We start from the raw sequence: 7149 nt of genomic DNA on the forward strand, positions 1-7149 counted from the left end.
CAATAGTTACTAAATCAAATAGTAGAATTTTATTGATAATCGAAGAGTCAACTTCTCTGAGTAAAAAAATCTACCTTAATAGTGTACGTTCGAATCTGTACCCTGTATAATGGAATGAACTCGCCGGTAAATTTATTTTTGTACTTGATCGAACTTGAAAATGTTACTGCAAAAGGAATTTTTTATTCTTTACTGGATTGTCTTCAGTCTTACGGGATGAATGGAGACCACCTGAAAAGTTATTTACTTTGTGTGGCATGTGATGGTGCAGCCGTGATGTTGGGGAGTAAAGGTGGAGTTAAGAAACTGATGAAAGACAAATTTCCTTCTGTAATTGTGTGGCACTGTATTAATCACAGATTAGAACTATCGGTCGACGAAACTGTAAAATCAGTCTCGGGGATCAACAGATTTAAAGCGTTTATTTATAAACTTTATGTCTTATATCACGTGTCGCCTTAAAATACCCGAAAAATGAAAGTGTGCGCGAACTTGCTGGCGATTCAACTTTTACAAATTGGCCGAATGTTAAGCACTCCATGGGTGGCATCTAGTTTTCTGTTAGTTTCAGTTGTTTGGGAAAACTATGAAGCGATAGTGCAACATTTCGAAGAAGCGAAGCGTGATTCAAAAAGAGACAAACAAAAACAATGTACATTTGAGGACTTACAGCGAAAAATTACACGCACAGAATTTCTATTGGATCTAGCATTGATGTGTGATGCTCTCCAAGAATTATCCGAATTGAGTTTGGAATTATAAGAGCGCAATATACACTCGTACAAGGCGAATCAAATGAGTAAAACTCTTGTACAAATTTTTGAAGAAAGACGAATGATTCCAGGCCCATATTATAGAAATGCCGCCAAAAATCTTCACTTCCGGCGAGTTTCACTTCACAACAAAGATTGCAAAAAGGATCCTCCGATTCATCCAGAAGCTTTTTACAGAACCTTGAAAAAATCGATCAAAAATAGGTTGCCTGATAGTAATAGTAAAAATAGCGATATAGCACTGTCTGCACACGTGCTTGATAATAAACATTGACCTGAAAACTTTGATGCTCATTTAACATTCGGCGAGATGGAGGTCAGAAAATTATCAATAAGACTTCAGCTAAATGAAAGAGATATGATTCGTTGATTTCGTCAGTATTTGATTGAAAAGACTGTTCCGGAAAAAATGCATCATGTGAAACACGCTCTGAGTACTATTCCCATTTTTTCCAGTGAATGTGAACGAGGGTTTTCGCAGATGAATTTGATTGTTACCAAACCAGAACTTCGTTGATGACAAAAATCGTTTCGGTACTTTATTTATTAAACTTGTTGGATCGCCCCTTCCACGCTTTGACCCAAAAAGAGATATGATTCGTTGATTTCGTCAGTATTTGATTGAAAAGACTGTTCCGGAAAAAATGCATCATGTGAAACACGCTCTGGGTACTATTCCCATTTTTTCCAGTGAATGTGAACGAGGATTTTCGCAGATGAATTTGATTGTTACCACAACCAGAACTTCGTTGATGACAAAAATCGTTTCGGTACTTTTGTTTATTAAACTTGTTGGATCGCCCCTCCCACGCTTTGACCCAAAAAAATATGTAGGGTCATGGATGCTCCGAAAACGTCACTCAGTAGTAAATACCAAAAGAAAGGAACGAAGTCGGGATATTGCGTCAGATGAGCACATAAGGAAAATTAGGAATTTCCTAGAAAAAGGTAATTCAGTATGTTTTTATCTCATAATTTATATATATATTTACAAAAAAAAAAAGCATTGACTACAACAATATACATTCAACAGTATATTATCATTTCAACGGTCTTTCTGTTTCAGTGAAAAACACGGTTTTCTTAAGTTTTTTTGAGTGTACACTAATTATGAAGAAATGTTATCAAACGTCATACTTGGTATACTTACAGTATAGCCTAGGTCTACTGTCATACTAAGACTATTAGTAGTGACACTTGTAGTAGTACTGTGTAACATACTATTAATTGACTTGTAAATATTACTAAGTAAAATGTGGATTTTAAGTGAATAAAAAAAAAAGCACTAATAATGTAGACACCTAATTCTGTGTTTTAAATTCAACAAAGTAATATTCTAGTATAGTACTATTAATACTAATAAATACCACTAAAGTAATGTTATCTCACAGTCAATGTTTCACAAACTGCATGGTGTATGAAAACAAGTTTTCAAAATATAACTTTTTTTGTTATTAAAGTAATAACATTATACAATGTGAATTATTTCATTTCATTTTGGCCAGATACTTAAAAATTGATAAAATAATATATGGTAGTTTATTTTAACTACTGAAGGAAGTACTGTTACTGCATTATAAAATTCTGAAGTGGCTAATTTCTGTCATGCTTGCTAGCTTTCAAGTATTTCGGTTTCACAACAGGTTTACTGTTAATACATATCTATCTACAATGTTCTTATGCTTATTCTTCTAGCCTACAAATTGTTTATCTTGTATAAACTCTAATGTTAACCAAAGTAATAGAACTAATATGTGATTTAATTTTATGATTAGTTTGTTCTTGCTTTTGTTTTACTGAAATAACATGTAATGCATCATGGTCGTATATAAAAATTCTGCTAGATTTTGTTAATTGTTCTGAATGACATTATTTGTATGTATTTGATTTTTAGGTTTTTGTTATGGTATGTGTAAAATTTGATCTTAGAGATATGGCAAATTCATTATTATCTTTTTGAAGTTTTCAACACTTATTTGTGTATAATAATTTGTGAATGGTAAGTTAATTAAAGTTGATTTACTATATCAATTATTATTGCCTTTTGTAGTGCTGTAATAGTTCATTCTTTAGATGCCTTCACGACTAATAAAAACGGGACTAAATTTTAACTAGCAGAAGCCAACCACAGGATATATTTGTTAATGATGTCCAATCTGTTAGAGTAGATATATACATGAGATTGGCTTAAGATTTAAAAAGTCATGAAGTGACATTTATCCAATGGTATATTGATGGAAAATAATCGTGTGACGTAGTTATTGTTTAATTTAAACTTTTCCCATCATACTTTGTAGTATTTTTATATCTGTTGTTGAACAATAAATTATATTACTGACCGAAAGTTCAGTATTCATATGTTTTTATTTAAAATACCTTATGACCACCACAACAGTTTAATAATGGTCACATTTTCAAACATCCTGAAGTTTATAAATGATGATCTCGACTTTGATATAAAAGTTCTTTGTAACTAATCATACTCTTCTAGTTACACATTACACAACAGTCCCACTACAATATCATTATGGGAATTAGACTTTGCCTTCTAAATTAATTTTTTTTTTTTTATGTTCAACAAACTAATTGTTCAGCCACATTGTACTTCTAAGTAACAAATGTCAGTCCTGTCTTTTGCACTAAATTTTAATCATTGTCTTTAGGTCATTTCCAACTTTAAGCATCTGTTATTTCCTCTTATCTTGAAAATACATACAAGTACAACTTTTAAATTTAGTGTTAACATGAGTACCACCAATATAAAAAAAAACTTTTAACATTTACTTATTTATGTACATATCATGTGCATTACAAAAAAAAACTTCATGCATATAGACATAAGGGGATGAGATTTCAACAGTGCCTTGAACACATTATACCTGTACATTCAGACTACTTTATCACTAAATACGCTCTTTATAAATATTAAAATGTGTCTTGAGAACTTCACCTAACATGATGCATAAATTAAAACAACTATCAATCGTGATTTGAGCCCTATACTAGTATATGGAGGGGGATAAGATTTTGACTGTGTCTCGAACTCATTATACCCACACAGTTCAATCAGTTTACCACTAAATGTGAAGTGAACTGGGTTGACTAGAACACACTTATACTCGCACAGTTAGGCCAGTTCATCACTAAATACACTCGCTTAAAGTAATTTCAAAACTCCAGAAACACTCTTTATAAATATTAAATTGTGTCTTGAGAACCTCACCTAACATGGCACATAGATATTTATAGTTTTATACCACAAAATTATCTTTTGTGCTGAGTGTATAAGCCACTAATTGTAATAGTATTTGGAATTAATCCATTTACTTTTTACATTTAAGTACTGATGAATAACCACTCTTATTAAGACCAAGAGTTAATTTTTAAGTCTAGTCTGTTTTACGCACATGTGATTCGAATCTTTACTTGACTTTCTCTTTATAAAGCTAATCAAGATTTTAAGATCTTTTCTGTGATCTTACATGAATTGATATTAGTTTAAAAATTTCTTTTCATCATACTTAATATTTTAAATATCAAACTGTATTACCGAACTATTACCACATTGGTGTGTGGTTAAGTTGAATATACTATAAGCTTAGTTTCTTTCCAGTATATTGTTGTAACAGAATACGTTGCAGTAGGTGGGATTGAATATATTTTTTGTTGTATTTGAAGTTGATAGCAATGGACTGTTCAACATTTAATGAATTTAAAATAAAAATGTCTTGGGTAACATAATATCTTTCTAAAGGTATTTACCCTCTAGAATTGTCAACACATGACAAGAAACATAGTTTAAGACTGACAACCAAAATGTTTTTGTTGAGAGGTAAGACAAGAAACATAGTTTAAAACTGACAGCCAAAACGATTGTGTTGAGAGGTAAGACTGTATACTGTTTAATGCCTTGTCACATTGTGTTTTCATTGGGCTATTAGCATTCTTGGTTTTAAATGCATGTTGTAGGTAGTAGAATATGTTCTTCTGATCTTATTGTCATCTATGAATAGTATAGTTGCTTTTCATTTAATAAATGTTTCAGTGTTTGAATGGTGTCATGTATACATATAATGGGTAAGACTATAAGTATATAATTTTGGCAACTTGTGATATTGTTTTTATAGGTAATCGACCTTATTTGAAGACTCAACCGCACCACCTGGTGGTGTTTTTGGAAGAAGAAAATACTTTGGGGATGCCATTCATCAGAGTTATTTGCTCATCAAGGACAGAAGAAGACTATAGCCAAGATTACAGAGAGGTTTAATTGGACTGGAATTAATGAAGATGTAAAATAACTGGTAAATATTACTTTATGTAAATAACTTGCAGTTTTGTATTTACACTTAATGTTCTAAATAGTTTCCAACTGCCATTACACATCTACTGGTTTAGTTTTGATTAAGAAGTATCATTGTTCCTATAAATACTATTGTTTAAAATTTCATACAAAACCAGTTTTCCATCATTACTTTCATGTATGATATCTATCTTATGTATTAATCAGTTATAACAACATAAGTTCCCCTGATTCATTCAACATCTTATATTTATTACTATTATTACAGAGTAAACACTGTGACAAGTGCCAGAGGTTTGAAATGTTGACAACTGCTGCACCAGTCCTTTATCCTATCAGAGTAACTGGACTATGGGATATGCTTGGAGTTGACATGACAGGACCACCGCTCATCACTACTGAAGGATATCAGTAAATTTTAACTTGTACTGATTACTTTACTGAATGGCAGACATTTGAAAGATATCTTTTCTGTATAAGTATATTTGTGTATTGTTTGAATTATAATGTCGAATGTGCATTTGTCATAAATAATGATGTAATTTTGAATTGTCATAAATAATGATGTAATTTTGAATTGTCATAAATATGCAAGTAATTAAGAACAAACACTAAATTTCATAAATTATAATACTTGGAAAGCTTCAGTTACCTCTTACTATGCTTTTACAGATATGGAAACCCTGAACGAATGTTAACAGATCAAGGGCAAGAGTTTGTTAATGAGGAATGATGACTTGCAGCTATGTCTACAATTTTTCTTGTTACTCAAAACTATATATATGCTTACTGTTCGATTTAGCTTTATTATAAATCCTTTGGCTTGTTTATAAAGGACAAAGAAATATAATAGAAGGGTTATAGAAAGAAACCTGAATACTTTTTATTAGTGTGTGTATTTACATTGATGTTATGTATGTAAGTATGTTATGTTTTTCCAATCACTTGGGAATCAAGAATGAAAGGACAAATTGAATTATTTAGAGAGCCCTGAATAAACTAGTTGATGTACGACAGGACAAATTCTTGAATGATGTGGTGATGTAAGTTCCAGTAAACATGAATCAACTAAATTTACCCCATTCTTTTTAATATTTCAGCACCAAATGAAGCTGCCAGTTGAAAAGAAGATATTGGTGAAAGTGAAAACCTGAAGTTATTTCTACCTATGTAGAAGATATGGTTAAAAAAAAAGATCCATGAAGTGGTATGTACGTTTTACTGAACATTTACTATAGCCCTATATTACTTGTTTTGTATTATATCTTTGGTATATTTTACTCATTATGATTAACTATTTATACAATTATATTTAAATATTATTTTGTTATTTTAAATGGAAGGCAGTTAACAGTAACTGCTGTAACGAAATAAGAGAATTGACATTTGACAGTCCGACTGTAGCTGAATCCAAACCAACACCAAATTTTAATACTGCTTATGTGTAATACATTATCCATGATTTTGTGCCATGTAGGTGCAGCACTTAAATGTTTGTTTCCATGCCTCCATTATTTTTCCATTTGTAACATTGAAAAAGCCGAGGAGAGACAAAAGAAGAAGTATGAGAAGAGTAAGAAGAAAGGGGTTAAAGTGTTCCACTTTAAACCACATGACATAGTGCTTAGAAGAAACATGCTGAAACTGACCAAGAAAGGCCATAAGCTGGAGCATTCATAGAAAGGGTCATTGCAAACAAAGGGACAATGAAATTAAAGCATTTGAAGAATGGTGGATTATAGAAGAACAATATTCCAGTTAACCAAATAAAACCATCCTTGAATGAGGTTTTTTTTTCTTTAACACAAGTACAATTAAATAAATTATAATTTCTCTGGGAAAGTAATTTCTAACTTTGTAACAATTCTTAAATTGTACAATTCATTCAGTGCTAGATATGTATAATTTAACTTACTTGAATAACTTTAAGCATGTGATGTGTCACATGTATTACAATAAAAATGGTTTATACAGAGAAGAGTATAGAGCTAAAATTAATTAACATAATTACAAAAGAAGGCAGTAACAGAGAAAATTGAGAGTTCTGAAAAAAGCCCCTATGAAAACTGATAC

Source organism: Limulus polyphemus, unplaced genomic scaffold (assembly GCF_000517525.1).
Source record: "Limulus polyphemus unplaced genomic scaffold, Limulus_polyphemus-2.1.2 Scaffold1761, whole genome shotgun sequence".
NCBI classification, from domain to species: Eukaryota; Metazoa; Arthropoda; class Merostomata; order Xiphosura; family Limulidae; genus Limulus; species Limulus polyphemus.